This window comes from Camponotus vicinus, unplaced genomic scaffold (assembly GCF_025532165.1).
Source record: "Camponotus vicinus isolate PSW18456_S1 unplaced genomic scaffold, iyCamVici1.0 SCAF_14, whole genome shotgun sequence".
NCBI lineage: Eukaryota > Metazoa > Arthropoda > Insecta > Hymenoptera > Formicidae > Camponotus > Camponotus vicinus.
Window position 1 is genome coordinate 9,706,995 of NW_028141950.1, and position 21,070 is coordinate 9,728,064.

Genomic DNA, 21,070 nt, shown 5'->3' on the forward strand with positions numbered 1-21,070 from the left:
TTCTGTTGACTCGCAGGGACATCAGACCCGCATCCAACTCTGTTGCACTCAGTATCACCGCACTTAGTATTGTTCACTCAGAATCAACGTTACCGCACTCAGCGCAACTGCGCACGACGTCCCGACCAGATCCCGGCTGAGCCTCCAAATATTGTAGGATTCGCGGGTCTTGTGGGAGATATCGTTAATTAAACCAACTCGAGGAATTCGGATTAAACCTATTTTATTCGAGTCCGTCTTTTACACTCCTCGGAAGATACTTGAGAGAGCTCACGACCTTCCTCTGTCGCGGATTTCTTCTGCCGTTTCGAATAGCACAGGCGATCAACCGTCGCGCTTAGCTGTTGCCTACATAAACAAGGGCATCGCGTCTCACTCGCAGTGACAAAGATGCCCTGACTCGTTGAGATAAACACAAATGTCTTATATTAATCCTCCTAATTCCTACAATATATTTATTTATTTTATAGCTGCCGTACGACTTAACAAGAATGCTCAAAACTGTACAGATGTTGAAATAATAAATGTAAAAGCATGGCTTGTTAGAAGCAAGGATAGATTTAATAATAATAATAAAAATAAAGAAATAGTTGATGAAGATACAGAAACATTCAATAATGAAGAAAATCCGGATATACAAGATCCGCAGCGTAAAGACTAATTTAGGAAATATTTGAAATAAAAAGATATATATTTACTATAGTTTACTATGCAACATATACTATATTATGATAGATTTTTCTATAATCTAAGTAACAATTAATAACATTTAAGAATAAGTTTATTTAATTTTGCGTGCATTTTAGATGTTAATTACGATAATTATTACCATTTAAGAATAAATTTCTAAGCATATGTGTTATAATATATTATAAATTTAATTTGAATTTTTATTAGAAACTTTATTTTTCATATTTTTGCAAAACGAAACGTGCACATATGTTGTAAATATAATTATATGTTTATTTTTATGTATGACATATATAATTATGTTTATATAATTATGATTAATATTATAATGTTCGTTTTAATTCGTTTTTCCTTTCATTTATGACGTACTAATTATTTTATTGTACAAATACACATATGTATATATATATATATATATATATATATATACATATGTGTATTTATGTATCATTATGGCATTAATATACAAATTGTTTATATAATATACATATACAAAATATATACAGGGTAATTCACTTTAATCTAACCAATTAATTTTTAGAAAAATAAGATATTTTTCAAAAAAAGTATTTCCAACACAATGTATTATTTTTAGAAAAAATACATATAGTTTAAAAAACTAAGTTAAGCTTGATTTTGAGAAATCTTCCCAAAATCAAAGTAGCTGTATTATATCTCCATGAAAACTATATAACTACAAAACATTTTTTCTCAAAAAACATTATTTTTCCAAAAAAGCATCTAATTAGATTAAAATTAATTATACGTACATAAAAAATGTGTATACATATAATATGTACAGATTTTATTGAAAATATGTTTTTTGAGAAATATTATTTTTCGAAAAATTGAGTAGATTAAGATGAATTATCCTGTACATATTCTATATATGTATTATATAAACAAATTTGTATGTATATTCGTGCCATAATGATACATAAATACACATTTATATATATTTTATACAACATGTACATATTGATAAACGAATAAGGATATACAGGGTGATTCTGAACAGACGTTTGTCTTTAAAAAGATAAATTGTCGAATCTATTCTAAGACGATTTTCCCTTTACCAAAATTGTCTACGAGGCTTAGTTTTTAAATTATTAAATAAAATAGTTCACGAATTACGGAACGAGTACAAGAGGTAGACAGGGACGGCGCAACTCACCGTCCGATACAGGCGATCATGTGGGGCGCGCGACGCGATCAGCTGATTGCTGCACACGATGAGTGTAACAATCAGTGTGTGTGTGTGTGTGTGTGTGTGTGTGTGTGTGTGTGTGTGTGTGTGTGTGTGGGGTGTATTTATGCACGCGTATCCACACATGCACCGTACTCTCTCTCTTTCTCTCTCTTTCTCTCTCTTTCTCTCTCACTCTCTCACTCACTCACTCACTCACTTATTCTTACCTTAATAATGAGATTCTTCATACTGCTGATAAATAGCAGTGCCCAGTGTGTTGCACGATAATAATCGTCGTCGACGATACGTCGTTTCTTCAACACGCAGTCTGACACAAATAAGCGAAGTTTTTTCTTTCATCACTTTCGACACTTTTACAAATTTACTCACGCACTTAATCACTCACGATTGATAAAAGGAGGAATTTACCAACGGTTACGGTACGAATTTAATAAACAGTTAACGCATTTAATTATTAATTACACACTCGATTAAAGAAACGCGTTAACAGAACGCGATACTCGATGCAAAGCGCGCGACGCGACGACCGACGACAAGCAGGTCAGGTTAGTACTAGTGCCTCTAGCGCTGCCAAACATAAACGTGTAGCATTACGCGCGAGTATCGCGTTCTGTTAACGCATTTCTTTAATCGAGTGTGTAATTAATAATTAAATGCGTTAACCGTTTATTAAATTCGTACCGTAACCGTTGGTAAATTCCTCCTTTTAACAATCGTGAGTGATTAAGTGCACGAGTAAATTTGTAAAAGTGTCGAAAGTAATAAAAGAAAAAACTTCGCTTATTTGTGTCAGACTGCGTGTTGAAGAAACGACGTCTCGTCGACGACGATTATTATCGTGCAACACACTGGGCACTGCTATTTATCAGCAGTATGAAGAATCTCATTATTAAGGTAAGAATAAGTGAGTGAGTGAGTGAGTGAGAGAGTGAGAGAGAAAGAGAGAGAAAGAGAGAGAAAGAGAGAGAGTACGGTGCATGTGTGGATACGCGTGCATAAATACACCCCACACACACACACACACACACACACACACACACACACACACACACACACACACACTGATTGTTACACTCATCGTGTGCAGCAATCAGCTGATCGCGTCGCGCGCCCCACATGATCGCCTGTATCGGACGGTGAGTTGCGCCGTCCCTGTCGACCTCTTGTACTCGTTCCGTAATTCGCGAACTATTTTATTTAATAATTTAAAAACTAAGCCTCGTAGACAATTTTGGTAAAGGGAAAATCGTCTTAGAATAGACTCGACAATTTATCTTTTTAAAGACAAACGTCTGTTCAGAATCACCCTGTATACATAAAAATGTGTAAATCATTTTATATATACGTGTATGTATAAAGAACCTTCAGTATCATTTCAGCATATCATTTTGGTAACATTTGTACATTCATTTCATATCTTTTGTATGTACATTGAAGCACAAAGTATATACATGATTATATGTACATTGTATGTACATGACATATATTCTAATGTTTTATGGGTATATACATAGAAAGTATAAATCACATATATTTTATGTACATGTGTATATACAGAGAATCTTTAATGTACATCATTGCGATAACATTTGCACATACTGTACACATCTTTTGTATATACAGTGCATCACAAAAGCATATACATGGTACACATAATTGTACATGGATGTATATACAGTGTATATACTATGTATATCTTACAATAATGTTTTGTGGGTATGAAAACGGATGTAATATTTTTTAATAATCAAAATTTCATGGAAGGTAAGATTAAACAATTTCTTTTATCTTCATTGATAAATCTAATATTAAAATTAAATCTGAAAATAACAGAACCAATTTAGAAATATTCTAGAAATATTGTTCCTACATTAAGATTTATTGAATCGTTCGGGAAAGAAGATAAACATTAATTTAATTATATCGGCTAAATAATATCAACTGGATTCAGTAAGGTATCTTCTATGTTCTTTCTAAATGCTATAATATTTTTCAGACAAAATTTGAAATTTGGTCTAGCATCCGCTGAACTCCAGCAACGTAGCATCAACTGGTACAATGGTGACGGACAGTTAAGAGTCATCGGCAACCTGCCTCCAGCACGTACATAATTTGTACATAATCACTTCTTCACTAGTCTTGGCAATATAAGGTTGCTCATCCAACGATGTAATTTCCCACATTAATACCCCAAATGACCAAACATCGCTTTGAGAAGTAAATATTCTGATCATCAAAGATTCAGGTGCCATCCAGCGAATAGGAAGCAAACCTTCTCCTTTCTAAAACATGATTTTAACAAAAATTTAATTTTCTGGTTCAAGTTGTTCATTTTTAGAATATGTGCAAAATGAAAAACGTTCATTTATCTCTTGCTATATATAAATAAAAACTATTTATATTCTATATTACTTAAACAAACAATGCACGATACCATTATGATAAAAAATGGAAAGTATTTTCGAAAGAATTCATTTTTTAATCATTAATTTTTTTAATAATTGTATTTACCACGCGATAATAATCATCCTTGTAGATATCTAGTCCAAAATCTCCAATTTTGATAACACGATTCTCGCGATTTCTCGAAGATACTAAGCAATTGCGACACGCTAGATCCCTATGTACGAAACGCAACTCTTCCAAGCAGCAACAACCTCGCGCAACATCTTCGCACATGGCGAGCAAATCCTGTAAACGCAGAGCAGGCGAATCTGACGCTTGCAAATTTCGACAATCTCTCAAATATTTTAACAGATCACCAGTTTCCATCAATTCCAACACTAGTAACGGAGAATTCCCATCTAAACAAACGGCCAACAATCTTAATACATGTTTGTGTCGAAAATGATTCATAAGCTTGGCTTCCTTTAACAATTTCTTTTTCTCACGGAAAGAAACATTTTTTGGAAGCGTTTTTATTACAACGGATATCTCTGTGCCAGATCTTTCTAAATTCTTCACCTTTCCTTGAAACACCTACGAAATATTTCACACAAATTTACATGCGCATTTCATTAGAAAATGTATAGTTTAATGTCAAGTAATATTACATTTTACTTTATATTAAATATATCAACGAAAAATATATAATAAAGTGCATGCTTGTTGTCTCATCTAAATTTTATATTACTTATAATCTATTATAAAAATTCATGTAATTTATATCTTTATTCGAAAATACATATCTGTTTTGTTGATCCAGAAATTAATTTGAAACATTGCTTGAAAAAATTAATTTTTACCTTTCCGAATGCGCCGCTACCAAGAAGTTTTGTAAATGTAATTTGTTTACGTGCGATTGTAGTTATCGCACATTCATCCGGATTATAATGTAACATAGAACTGTACATCATATTGAATTGAGTGTTTCGATAAGGTACTTCATGTAAGATCGCCAATTCTACATCGGTCATTGTTGAAGACAAAAATTGTTCATTACCTCTGCGTTGACGATACACTGTTATGAAATTTCGACTTAATTATGTAATAATATGTATTATAAAATCTACTGTTTTTTAGTAAATTTATTCGAATAGTTTTATATAAGTAAATTACTATTTTTAGTAAATTTTTAGATATTATATCAGATATATGTGTATAATCTGCAATTCAAGTCGATACCTAAATCAAATATACTTACAACAATAAAGGTAGCAGACGCAGATTATAGTAACTATAACGATAAAACTTAACATGAATAATAAGTAATATTTTTTCGCTATTATTCCAGGAGTACTCGAAATATCTATATTAAGCAAAAATATAATTTTAATATCTTCGTGTGTTTTTACAAATTTATTTTTACTTATAACCTTATTACAAAAATTTAATTTTTTTAAATTTTAGGCCAATTCATATCTAAAAAAATTAGCACATAATATTATAATATCTATGCAGCACAGAATGTTACAACTACTTTGCAACAATATTGCAATATTGCAAATTGCAATGAACAAAATATGAATTAGATATTATAGCAATATGATATTTATATTTTAAAAACATTGTAAAACTATAACACTCTTTAATTTATCTATAAAAATAATGTTATCTTAAATATGATTATCATAGATATTGCAAATTTCTATTTATATCAAGCTTTTTAATTTAATTAAATGTTTCCAAGATATTCATTCATCAAAAACAAAAATATGATTGCAATAACATTGCATTCTTTCCAATATATTACACTGTAATATTGCTAGAATATTTCATTGCGAAAAGCGGACAGCTTAACTTCATCACCATCTTATAACAATAACTCAGCAGAGTTTCGCAATCGATTTACAATATTGCAACGTTTCAATGAAATTATTCTTCAATATATCCACAACCTTATTGTGCTGTATGCGTATTTTTATTTGCTTACCACGTTTGCTACCACGTGTTGAAAAAATAAATCTTTCATCAGCCGGCCATATAAAATTTTCCTCATATTCGACATATCTCAATATCAAGCGAAACTTGTATAAAGTTCCCGATTGTAAATTTTCGACATAGTATATTACTTTATTGTTATAATTAATTTTAATATAATTCATTGTTTGCCACTTTTCTGCTGCAATATCTTTGTACTCTAGTGTAAAAAAGACCGTCGGATTAATGTTTGAGATCCATGAAATGTTCATGCTATTTATGTTGACCCCGCTCAAAGTAATATTGTTTGGTTCTGAGTATATATGAACGATTTTGCTTAAATTCTCGTTGTAGAAATCGCTGAAATTAATTGGATACACACGCACGTATATCAAGTAATCTTCTACTGGTAGCGACAAGTTAATCTTTGTGAAAAATCTGCCGTCTGCCATACGTTTCGGCATATTGATAAATTGTTTGCTCTTTTGTTGCGTGCCGTTCACTAATGTAACTGACCAATGCACTTCGTAGGTCACGACCACGCAGTTCAATTCCTTGGGTGGCATCCAATGAACTACTGCTATAGTAGACGTCAAAGCTAGAACACTTATGTTTTCTGGTGCATTAAGCTTGCCCGAATTAGTTTTTATTAGTATCACATTCGAATCGAAAGGATTTATTGATAATTGATCAAAGTAAAAATTGCTTAAAGTAAACTTCAACTTGTACTCTGTAAATGGTATTAAGTTTTGAATCTCGTAATAACGCTCGCACGTCAGCACATTGAATTTTTCAGACTTGTTGAGATTGTTGTCTAAACAGCTTACAGAGATAGTATGTATAGTAGTTGGTAAATTATATTTTTTGCATCCACTCTTTACAACCGGCTCCGGAAGATTCACAACGATGCTGTTTGCCGTTGCATTCACATTCTCAAAATTATAAACTTTTTCGTCAGGTGCCAGACATCTCATTGGAGGATATGGTTGTAAAGATCAAAAGCGTAAATATTATAAAGCCTTTTATATGATCTTATTTTTATCTTTTCAACATATTCGGCTGCATTTACGCTCTTGAGATTTGCATATTTCTTTTTCAAAACGTAGAGAGTAAATTGAAACCAATAATCACTTGCTATAATGTAAATGTTTGTTTTGTCAATCGTCATAGAGTGAAATACGATGTTATCACTTATGTTTTCCTTGTGTAAAATCTTATTGCACATAGAAACGTTAATGTCTGACACAAATATGTGATCAATACTTAACGAGTAAATTAACGGCTCCTCATTATTCATGTTGTCAATTTTATTAATTGACTATAATAAAACATACTAGATAGGCAAAGGGATAAATATATTTGAACAATTTACTCGATTTTTCCATCGAGATGATATTTCATTATATCATATTCTGTATTCGTCCAATTGTATGATACGTGATATAAAATTCTAAAAAATATGTAATTATTTTACTCATTATAAAACATTATTTTAACAAAAACAGAAACTTGTAGGTAGTGAAAATTCGAAATTCTTATAATTATATAACTTATTATTTTTTTTACTTATGATCTTAATTATAAAACCACGTAAAATTATAGAAAAATTACAAATATGCATTAATCTTTAATGGAAAATTATTTTTTCAGGTGAACGATAGTAAACGTACCCCATAGACGGTGATACATTTAAACGGTCATTAGCAATTTTTTATTTGAAAATCTCATCAAATTTAATTATGCCATTTTCCCACATTGTTAAGTCAAACTTTACAATATAAGAGTAGTCTAAGTTGTGATAGGTCATATACAGATTCCTTGCTACCCAGTTAATGCAAAGATTATGTAGATAATGATCAAAGCTAGCTATTTTTGTGGTTTTATTTTCATTAATCTTCAATGTCATTAGGACATTTTTGGTACACCAATAAATTCTATGTTCTTGTATCGAATAAACGGCACATGATACTAATCTAAAAAAAAGAGGAGCCAACTATAATTGTATAGTAAAAACATTATAGTTGAGATTTCTAATATTACAGTTACTACTACTGTAATATTGATAATAAATTTGTGCTATAATGTTAATAATAAACTTTTGCATAATAATAATAACTTTAACTTTATAGATAGTGTTAAAAATAATTTATGATAATTATAACTATTTTTTTTATCAGTATACGTACTCTGACATTACGAAATTAGTAATGTTTAAATCCACGTCCAATATTTCCATACCTAGATTCGTTGTGACTAATAATTTAGGTATTGGATTTTTATGTGTAGTCGACACTTTGATTAAATCCGTGTAAGGACCAGCAACAATTTTAGTATGCGCACGTACTCGAAAATAATATGTCGTGTTAGATATTAGATTGTGCACCGTGTGCTCCAATTTTGTAGTTGTGATATTTTTATCGTCGCAGGTTTGAATCTCTTTTAAGTCCTCGATGAAAAAACATTGCACTGTGTACCCTTGTATTATTTCATCGGTAAATTCAGGTTGGTTCCATCTGTAAAAAAATAAAATTTTATCCTTCTTTATTTAACAAAATTATAACAGAATTACCATTTTGATATATTTATGTCGTTGAATTTAAGATAAAGAGAGAAAAATGAAAAAATACAAACTGAGAATTTAGATTCCTTACCTCAACGTCACAAAAATGTCGTTTACTTTTTCTGTGAATTGACTGTCGAATTGTACAAATGCTCTGAGAGATGTTGGCTTGGTCAAACTGCTTCCTACAGATTTTAAGATCATACATATTAACATAATTACATATAAGATTAAGTGAATTATCTCAGTAAATCAGAAAGAACAATTTAATGTGAAAATAAAGGAAGAAGAAAAAATAAATGTAAACTACAAAATATGGAAATTAGCACAGTATTGACCTTTAAAAAAATAATATAAGAATTTTTTGCGTCATTTAAGATTTAGAAAAGTAATCGTTAATTCATAAACAAAATGAATAAATAACTTTTAATAAAGTGACAAGTACTTTTCGAAAAATTCCTATAGCTTAAGAAATCAGAAGTATAATATTTGCGATTGCTTTAAAACAGAGTAGCATATTAATAAAATTGACTTTACCTTAAATTATGACAATTTTTATATACAATGTTATGTTTATATTATGCTTTTCTATTTCTTTTTTGGACGGAATTAGAATTTATATTCTTCTCACTACTGGAAGATATTTTTAGATTTGATTTCCACTCTCTCTTGAATTTAAATTATATTTACACTTTTTCGTCATAGATTTTGTTATTAATGTTTTATGTATTTCTTTGCAACTTACCGATAGATTCTGGGATAACAGAAATATTTGCAAGTGTAACTTCGTCGACTTCTCGCTCATTTCTCACAGTACTATCAGAATGACTCCGATCAGATTTGAAATTTAGTATATGATGATCACTTTTCTCGGACATTGAAATATCCTTCATAAAGTATAACATACGAAAAGAATTAAGTGAGTATTGTTGAAGCGGTTGTTTCTGGTGCTTTTAATGATAATTTATAAAATTAAACGAAAAATTGCCATTCGTTTTTTGTTCGCTTAATAATACCGGTTTGATATATACCATTCCTAAATTATATAAATTGAATATGATGTAGTTTTATTCGTATCGTAAAATTTATATTTTATTTATTTTTTTTAAGACATCTTGTATATCAAACATAACTCATGTCAAAAATAAAATCAATTAATTGGTTAACGGGAGTCAATGAGGATTCATAACAGCTTTTAACAAGCGAAAGTGTAGCTCTTTGCAATTATTAAAACAATTTTGTCTAACGATTTGATTCTTTCTCACGATAGGTTAGTTAACTCTTCTCAATTCTACCGTAACTCATATTTCTTTTTAAAAATTTGCCGATATTACTAAAGTCTTATTAATGTTTTTACTTCAAGAATAAAAAGGTTAAAAATATTGTTTCTTTACAGTTATTAAATATTAGTCATAGAATTATATAAATTCTTTTATTTATTACCTTGTCAAGTTTTTTCTCGAATGTTGTTATATTTTTAACACAAACAAACTTTGGAAATGATAGTATAAACCGATAGTATAAACCGATAATGCCTCGATAAAAATATGTGGATATAATTGTATATAAATGGATATATGTACAATGAAAATTAATATAAATTCTAGTGATTGTTATTGAATATATTGTCGATTGAAATATTAGTGTTAATAGATACAACTTGAAGAATGTTTGATGAATGATTTTTTTATTAGACAGACTTTCTATCTCGATATTTAGTAGCTCTGTTCCGTTATATGTATAATTACCCTTAACACAAAGAAATGATGCTAACTTTCTAAATTAATTTTATAAAATAAAATCTACATTAGTCTAAAGCTTACTATATATCAATAAATATTATTATATATATCTAGGAAAATAAAGAAATTTTAAAAATTGAAGAGAAATAGCATAAGAATCTGTTGAAGTGCCATCGTATGTATATATTAATGTAGTAGATAGTAGACAGAAGACTTCATTAATTTTAAAAATTGTTATTTTTAGAAATAATAATTATATATATATATATATATATATATGGAAAGAGAGAGAGAGAGAGAGGGAGTGAGAGAAACAAAATAATACAGTCAAATTTTAAAATACTTTAATATTTAATTAAATTTAATATACTATATGACATCCATATGTAAACAAATTTTGGAAACTTTATCCATCTTTTTTTTTACAACATCGTACATACTTCTTTCTTTCATATTGAATTGTTTTATTTTATCTTATCTTATTATAGGTAGAATATATAATTTATTATCATTCATTTTTAGTTGCACTACTAGCTGCAATAATATTCAATTATTTCTTAATCAAGCGAAAAATATCTCTTACCTGCGTGAAATTTAAATCCGGACATTTGGAAACACTTTCTTCCTGGAGGCTGTTTGAAGGGGCATAATCCTTCGGTATAGAAGTGATAGTTGCGTTTGTCAGTACTGAACCTTTCAATAAAACACATAAAATTGTTCCAAACATAATTTGCATTTTTCGTAAATGTTTGCACTCAATCGGTTTCCGTTGAATCTTCAATTAGTTGTTTTTCTTACTCTACTAATTCTGATGTGTTATTCGAATTGATATTAATTCATATATATACATATATTTTCGATAAATTCCTTAAAACTCAGTTTTAACGAATCACAAGTTATTATCGTTTAATATTATGTTTTTAGATTTCTCTTTATGGTCACGATCAGTATATATTTTAAGATTAAATTAGAGAATTCTTAGTAAGTAAATAATTTCTGTCTTTTTGGGAAAACAATTGACAATGCAAAATGATACATATTCATTGGATTGTATAGCGAATACAGGAATATAATTATTATCAGCTTTCCTTTTTCATTAATATTATAGTAGAAAAACGTCGATAAAGAGATAACCACAATCAAATTACAAACGATCAAAGAAATTATAGAATTATAGATCTTGTAACATTTTCAGCCATATTCAAGAACACGCAGCGTATAATCGAATTCACTTCCATATTTGCTATATCTTTTATTAAATATGTAATTATGACATTTCGTACGACTGTGTTACTACGTATGCTTTTCAAAATCCACTATTCGTACACAATTTTTTGTAATATTCATATAATGCAGTTTGAATCAAACGATAAGTAACGCGGTAGTGTGTTTTGGCTACCGATCACAATAGTAACTGACTTCGATTGATGAATCTGATCATGTGTTGCCATGACGTTTTATTAGCTACATTCCGTTGTAATTTATTTTTCTGCACGGAGATACTCGCGTTATATTAAAAAGAATTAAGATCTTTAAAAATTGTTTGACAAAAAAGTTATATATGTATAAAACAAAAATAGTTCTATGCATAAATAAAAGTAATTATATGTATATATAATTGTTTAATGAATTTTATTAAACTTTTCATATTAATGTATTTCTGAGTATCTTCGGTAAATGTTTACTTTAGGTTACACAGCTCGAAAAATTTTTATTTTCACATATGTTGTAGAGGATACATCCCTAAGTAATACACTGTTTGAATTTTGCGGCGGTCTCTTTTCGTTTCTGGGATATGCATTTTTGAAATTTCATATTTTTATGTCATCTTTCCGTTATATCCTATTTATATATTTACATTTTTTGTTTACATTTGTTCATCACGGTTTCATATTATATTTTACTTGTATGTTTATATTTTTTTGTTTACGTTTGCTATCTCTAATTAATATTCTAATATAAATATTCTAATAAAAAAAAGATTAACAATTTAAATTTATATAGAATTTAATACAATTTAATACAATTAAAAAATATCACAAATGTGTACACACACACACACACACACACACACGCGGGGGCTGCAAGGGAGGGCTTTCGGCCTCCCTCCCGCAACCACCCCACCGGTAGGCAAGGTGGACTTCGCTTTACAACTTACAGCATATATCCATTGTGACTGAACTCTTTGCAATGCGTCTCCTACCGCCGGTGTGGTTGCGGGAGGGGGGGCCGAAGGTTCCCCTCGCAGCCCCCGCGCGCGCGCGCGTGTGTGTGTGTGTGTGTACACATACATTTGTGATATTTTTTAATTGTATTAAATTGTATTAAATTCTATATAAATTTAAATTGTTGGGCCCTTTTTATGCATAATTATCTATATTCTCTCTTCTTAAACATACATGATGTACTAAAATTATATTCTATTCATGAAACTTTTTTTGTTAATAACTTTTTAATAAATAACAAACGGCTAAAACCTGTTGAAAGTTATTCAGAAAGATGACCTCGGTAAATGTAAACAGAAATATATAAACATATTTAGAATGTAACGAAAAGATGATACAAGTAAGTATAAAATTTCAAAATCGCATATCTCAGGAACGAAGAGAGACCGCCGGAAAATTCAAACGGTGTATTACTTAGGAAAATATGCATCCTCTACAACATATGTAAAAATGAAAATTTTTCGAGCTGTGTAACCAAAAGTAAACATTTACCGTATCTTCTCTCTGGCATAAGAGGCACGTTTGCTATATAAAAAGATATTCTGATTATAAGAAAAGTAATAATGTATTTAAAAAATGATTTATACGTTTTCTGTGACAATCATATAATGCAGTTTGAATCAATACGTAGCGTTTTTAGTATAAAACTACTAGTTCTAGTATAAAACTACTAGTTCTAGTATAAATAAATACAAATTTCCAATAGCACATAAATAATTAAAATAAATAAAATAATTGTACGAGTTATTATTATCGTTATTTGCATCGAATAACCTTATAATATAATAACGTATATAATATAACTTTACTTAAAAATAACATAATATACTTAATATAATGTAGGATATTTTGGTATAAGGATGTAAAATGGAATAGAATACTTTTTAGGGCAAATGACTGAGATATTTATTTGTCGGATTACAAGATTAATATGAACAAAGAGATACGCTCGTCTAACGTACGTCTTCGCGTTCTCGCAACGACACAAAGACTATTCGTATCGCGGACCGTAAAATACTCGAGCGACCTATCTGTTTATACCTAACTCAAGTGCTCGGGTGGTCTATCTGTTTATTTCTAGGAAAATACTCAAGCACTTGGGCAGCCCTACGGATTCACTCTCCTTCAATTTACTTAACGTTAAGACATACATCTCTCGGAGATAATAAGATACCATATTCTCTTTCAAGAATCTGTCTTATCTCCATATATCGATAGCTTAACGAATCGATGCCAAATTTATCGAAGATGTCATTGATATTTACCGAGATATTTTCAATATCAAGGATATTGGCAATGACTTGGACGACATGATCAATTTTGTCGTCGTTATTTGTAGATTTGTGTTTTTCGGCTACTATCGTAGACGATAAAAAAATTAAAGAATATATCTCTCTCTGTAGAAGATTTGCAATCATTTTTAACTCTTTAACTCGTTGAAGAATCGTGAGATTCATTGCTTGTCGCTAATAAATTTAATAATTTGCCTAACGTTAAGACATACATCTCTCGGAACGATAACATGAAATCATATTTTTTTTCAAGAATCTGTTTTATTTCCATATAGCTTAGCGAATCGATACCGAGTTTGTCGAAGCTGTCATTAATATTTACCGAGATGTTTTCAATACCAAGGATTTTGCCAACAATTTGGGCGACATGATCAATTTTGTCGTCGTTATTTGTAGATTTGTGTTTTTCGGCTATTACCGTAGACGATAATACTGGGTATGGTTGTTGGAGAAAAACGTCTATGATCTCAAGACAGCTCGTCATACGTTGCGATAAAACATATCTTATATCAAAATTTTCATTCTTCACTGTATCTGTAAAAGTCAGAGCATTATGTAGTGATATCGAATGTAAGAGAAATAGAGTGAAAACGGGATAAATTTTTAAACGGTGATGTATATAAGAATATGATTTATATGAGAACTTATAATCACTTGTAAAGAAAATTTTTGAAAGATAATTTTTGAGAACTGCACCTCAACTTAACACTAGGCACATTCAATGTACCAAGTGATTGGTGGAATGAAATAAATTTTCTTGACTATCGAATGGACTTGAAATATCTGAAATACGCTGAGATGTATATTAAATTGTAAAACTAATCAAATAATGTTATATAAACAATAAGAATTAAGTATTCGAATATTTATAATAAATGATTTATTAATGTCAAATTATTCTCGAGAATATACAATAATATATATATTCTTGCGTATATAGGAGAATATATTTTTCTTCATTAAACTATATAAAATAGTTTACTCAAGCAAGTTTTCTTTAGTTATAGATAGTCTCCAAAATAGTTAATATTAATTAAATCAGATGTGATAGCTAAGGCGTAATAATTACTATATTGGATAACGACGGACACATTTCTTAGCTTATATCATTACGTCTTTAATAAAGCTTATCTGGATGCATATCGGCGGCGCTTTCTCTACGAATTACTTCGAATGTATTTATTTAATTTATTCATACATTAATTTTTTATATATGCGACTACACATTGACATATTTTCGTTAATTGCGTTTAAAACATTGCGACTGTTTTTTCATCTGTTTTGTTTTGACGTCCGTATATCAGATCTGGTCACCTTTGCTTCCGAATTTATATATACTATATATTTCGACTCGTTTTTTCTATTCAAATTTTTATACGACATTAAAAAGTGTCCGGAGAGGATTGAAATGTTTGTCAACGAAATTTAATTTATTGTTATACGTTTAATATTACGTTTTTCATCAAGTTGTAATATTGTATTTTAATTAGTAATTTTGTTTTTGTAATATTGTTTTTAATTAGTAATTTTTATAATATTGTTGCGTCCCCGTGTTTCTTCCCTGCGGATTATTTGGTCACCCGTGACGTTCGGCTGAAGATCGTCTTCGAGCGCGTCGTCAAGAAGAATGTTGACAAGACGAATGACAGTCAAGTTGGAAGCCAGCTGTCAAGCTGAGCGGACACGTTTCGATCCGCGGCTTATTAAATATCGTTATTCTGTGTTCTCCGAGTTCTGTGTTCTGTTATTAAAGTTCCCTTAATTATTCAAACCGTGTCATTATTTACGAGTGCGCGGGTGCCGCGTAATTAGCGTGTGCCGATCGGTTGTGTCGCGCGCGTTCGATAAATATCGTTCCGCGGGCGCAACATTTTATCCCGGAGGGGCCCCCAAAATATTGCGCCCGCGGAACGATATTTATCGAACGCGCGCGACACAACCGATCGGCACATGCTAATTACGCGGCACCCGCGCACTCGTAAATAATGACACGGTTTGAATAATTAAGGGAACTTTAATAACAGAACACAGAATATTATATAAAAATCTAAAGGGCCTAGGGGGATAAGCATGTAAAAGTTGCCCCCGCCCGTATCAAGTCGAGATTGGCATCATAGATTGGCATCTATGTGTCTAAAAAATCCTGTAAATATCAACCTTAAAATTGCATTTTTGTAGGAGTTATGGAGAGGGAAAGCAAAATCAAAAAAGTGATTTTTCTCGAAAACGACTGAACCGATTTTGATGAAAAAAATATATGTTATGAACATCAACAAGACTATTTTAAGAATAAATTAAAAAAAAAATTCTGACCAAAAATACGAGTAAAAAAAATTTTTGAATTTTTCAAAATTTTTTTTGAGGTTATGTTTTAGAGATACACCTCCAATTTTTTTTTTTTTTAATCTTAAAATGTCTGCTTTAACATCTATTTTTTCCAAATTTTTCGTAGAGGTACTTCATGGCGAAAAATGATGAAAATCATGCATGCGGCGCGGTACCACGCTTTCACAGAATACTCTCGCTCCAGGCGCGTATATCGAATGTTCTAGTCTAGTTAGTATGCTGGATTCGTGAATTATTTTACGACAAAGTTAGTAAGAATTTAGATTTTATTTTTACTTGTACGTTTATTTTAAGCGCCTTTCGAAAAAGTTAAGTTTTAGTGAAATTATGATTTCTGTAACGATACCTACGTGATTCATCAGATCAGATGAAATAATTGAAAATCTATTTCGTGAAAAACGGTTAAAAAGAATGTTAACATTTTATGTATATAAAGTATTTAAATAAGGATCGTCAGTTCGTCAGATCTGCAGTTAGTCTATAAAAATAAGTGTCCAGAATTCACTATGAAAAGGATGCAGTACGGTTGAACTCCTTATCGGAGTGCTTTGTTAGTGTGAGTCCCCTCGCCTCTCAGAAAACCGGGTACTTTTTATAGGAGATGAGATTATTATTTTTTTAATCTTCATCACTATCACTCTCAATTACTGGAATGTAATTGTATTTCTTGAATACTTCGCTGAGTATTTCGGCCGGTTTGAAAATTTTTGATAAATACCTAGCATGAGATAAATAATACACCACTGCAGCAATATGGGAGCAACAACCAACAGACCGTTTGCCATTGGCACATTCACATGTGTAATGTGTCAAACCAGAAACACCAACACTGTTAGGTTTATATCTTAAGAAGCATCGATATGCTGTTCGACAAATATGACGAGATGGAACTTTCAATTTGAGTACATTTGACTGATCTTTAACATACTCAATTTTTAGTTTACCATCTTTGTCAACCATTTCTGCCAAATATGATATGGCTTGACCGCGTTGGTATGAACCGGTGAATAAGATTTTCAAATCTCTTTCTGTCATTTCTACTAACTTTGTCGTAAAATAATTCAAGAATCCAGCATACTAACCAGACTAGAACATTCGATATACGCGCCTGGAGCGAGAGTATTCTGTGAAAGCGTGGTACCGCGCCGCATGCATGATTTTCATCATTTTTCGCCATGAAGTACCTCTACGAAAAATTTGGAAAAAATAGATGTTAAAGCAGACATTTTAAGATTAAAAAAAAAAAAAATTGGAGGTGTATCTCTAAAACATAACCTCAAAAAAAATTTTGAAAAATTCAAAAATTTTTTTTACTCGTATTTTTGGTCAGAATTTTTTTTTTAATTTATTCTTAAAATAGTCTTGTTGATGTTCATAACATATATTTTTTTCATCAAAATCGGTTCAGTCGTTTTCGAGAAAAATCACTTTTTTGATTTTGCTTTCCCTCTCCATAACTCCTACAAAAATGCAATTTTAAGGTTGATATTTACAGGATTTTTTAGACACATAGATGCCAATCTATGATGCCAATCTCGACTTGATACGGGCGGGGGCAACTTTTACATGCTTATCCCCCTAGGCCCTTTATATCAATTTAAAAGTCAATATATTGATAAAATTTTTAACATTTAAATAAAATTTTGTTTGATAATTAATTCTAATCTTTTGAAAATAATAAAATAATTTTTTAAATTATGGAAACAAAAAAATATAAAGAATCAAGCTTTACAAAGGTTCATGCAATAAAAATAAAAAAATGCAATACAAAAATTATTTTTACATTGATAACACAGAGTCAGTTGCAAAAAGCAGATCATCTATCAGACATCAAACATCTATCAGATTCACCTACTTTGCTTTTTGTAACTAACCAATCCTAAAATTTCGTAGGTGTAATCACAAAATTTATTTTCTTTTGTTTAAAACCACTATGTGCTAATATGTACCAATAAATACATATATACAGGATGTCCTAGACCACCCGTACACCCCTTTTCTTTCAAAAACTAAGCATTTTAGAGAAAAATGTTTCAGACAAAAGTTGTTTGGTTTCGAGGGGGCCATAAGATAATACCATTGGTTTGACCTTGAAGAGTCATTTGAAGGTCACATGAAGGTCACCTTCAATTTCTTAAATGGAACCTACTATTTGTCATCACATATTCTTGTAGCTTATCTCGAGAGCTTTCCAAAACACTATAATTAAGTACCTTTTCATTAAGTACTTTTTGAGTTATGAGGCTTGAAATAATTTCTTAATTTTACATAAACCGTAAAATATCTTGTAAAATATTCATTTTTCGATTATCTTACCTTAATACTTTTACGTACAAAATAATGAGAGGAATCAATTGGTGTAAAGAAAACACATAGTTGTTTTGAAGAAAAAATATGTAATTTGCAATTAACAATTCCATATTTTTTCTTAAAAACAACTATGTTTTTTCTTTACACCAATTGATTCCTCTCATTATTTTGTACATAAAAGTATTAAGGTAAGATAATCGAAAAATGAATATTTTACAAGATATTTTACGGTTTATGTAAAATTAAAAAATGATTTCAAGCCTCATAACTCGGAAAGTACTTAATGAAAACTAACTTAATTATAGTGTTTTGGAAAGCTCTCGAGATAAGCTACAAGAATATACAAAAACATATAGGGTGTCCCATTTAAAAAGTTGGAGGTGACCTTCACATAACCTTCACAACGCTATTCGAGGTCATAATAATGTTGCTGTGTAATGAGCCACATAAAACCCTATAACTTTTGTATGAAACATTTTTTTTTAAAATGCGTATTTTCCGAAATATTAAGGGGTTTCCACACTTTTGGTAAACCCTGTATATATGTTTATATTATATATAAACTTAAATTTAAAGGCCATAAGAGCTAAACGCGGATGATAGTGCGTAAGTTCAACGAGAAAATAAGTTTTTCGTTGAAACTTATTTGTGTGCACAGGGCACAAATTTTCTTGGTACGATACCAAGCAATAGCGTATATTATATATATGTTATGTTTATATTATATATATGTTATTATGTTTATGTATACGTTATTGTGTATATTATATATATATTATTATGTTTATATTATATATATGTTATATCAATGAGGGGGTGGAGTTCCGAATAGGTGAACCCTCCGATATTTTTGAAACTACACTATTTTTTGTATTTTTGCGTGCTAATTACGAATATGATAATGAAAATTTGCGACAAGGTCATTTTCAAGGTCAAAACTAAAAAAACTTAAAAAATATCACTTTTTTGACATTATTTCGATAAATATTGATGCAACAAATAAATGTTTCAAATAAAAGTTGTAGTTTTTGTAAAAATACATCATTTATGCCTTATACATTATTTGCGTAAAACTGAAAGTTTTCGAGAAAATCGATGTTAAAGACTAAAAACCGATATGGTTCCTGTCCATCCTCCCCTCAAAGTTTCAAAAGTTTTTAGGGGTGTTGCTAATCTTTTCTGTATCTAATATTTTTAGTATATTGTAGACTCATCATATTTTTAGTAAGGCGAAGATTTAATAAATATAAACTCTGCGCGCACATATTTTTCGTGCGCGACTTTTCGTGCAAAGCAACGCTTACCACCCATCGTTTGGTGCTTTGGATGCAAAATTTATTATTACACTGCTTTACATGGGTTTGCGACTTTTAGTGCAAAGTAAGGTCTATCTCTTATCGGGAGAGGCTCAGTTGCGCATAGTACAATTGGACACGTTGCAATTGCTCACTGTGCTATTGGACACATAATATTGCCCACCGTTCTGTTGCACACAGTTCTTTCGCGCACTGTTCTTTTGCGCACAGTGCTTCTACTCATGACACCCGGCGGGGTGGGTGCGGGAGGGGGGGCCGAAGGGGGACCTTCGCCCGAAGGGCCGAAGGCCCCCCTCCCCCTTGCACCCCCCCCCCCCGTGTGTGTGTGTGTGTGTGTGTGTGTGTGTGTGTGTGTGTGTGTGTGTGTGTGTGTGTGTGTGTGTGTGTGTGTGTGTGTGTGTGTGTGCATTGATACGCTTCTGTTCTAAAAAAAAGAACTGTGCGCAAAAGAACGGTGTGTAAAAAAAACTATATGCAAATGAACTGTGCGCAAAAGAACAGTGCGCAACTTTATGTGCGTAATAGCACTGTGTGCAATTGCAACGTGTTCAATTATACTGTGCGCAAGTGAAGGCTTCTCTTTCTTATCGTCCGGTGCTTAAATGGAGTCAGTTCTTCGTCACATCCTCGTCGTTGACTTCGGGTTCGGCTGAAAACGAAGAATATATTGATGTTTGAGAGGGTTCTTCTTATCTAATTTATTTCGAGAACTATCAGTTTTACGAAAACAATGTATAGAACATAAATAATGTATTTTTACAAGAACTACAACTTTTATTTGAAACATTTCTTTGTTACATCAATATTTATCGAAATAATGTCAAAAAAGTGATATTTTTTAAGTTTTTTTTAGTTTTGACCTTGAAAATGATCTTGTCGCAAATTTTCATTATCATATTCGTAATCAGCGTGCAAAAATACAAAAAATAGTGTAGTTTCAAAAAAATCGGAGGGTTCACCTATTCGGAACTTTATCCCAATGAGGAAACTGATCCTAGGAATTTATTAACAATTATTATT

At 30.7% G+C, this 21,070-nt stretch overlaps 1 pseudogene across 1 annotated transcript; it reads right to left on the bottom strand.

Annotated features, from left to right (window-relative positions):
• Window positions 1-3,797: 3,797 nt before the first annotated feature.
• LOC145965779 (proto-oncogene tyrosine-protein kinase ROS-like) lies at window positions 3,798-11,476 on the bottom strand (annotated as a pseudogene). Its single transcript, XR_014436801.1, has 10 exons — window positions 11,145-11,476; window positions 9,565-9,706; window positions 8,911-9,004; window positions 8,446-8,772; window positions 7,930-8,232; window positions 6,273-7,709; window positions 5,547-5,648; window positions 5,146-5,360; window positions 4,412-4,879; window positions 3,798-4,182 (listed from the first exon to the last, which is right to left on the bottom strand). The product of XR_014436801.1 is annotated as a proto-oncogene tyrosine-protein kinase ROS-like (transcript).
• Window positions 11,477-21,070: the final 9,594 nt, after the last annotated feature.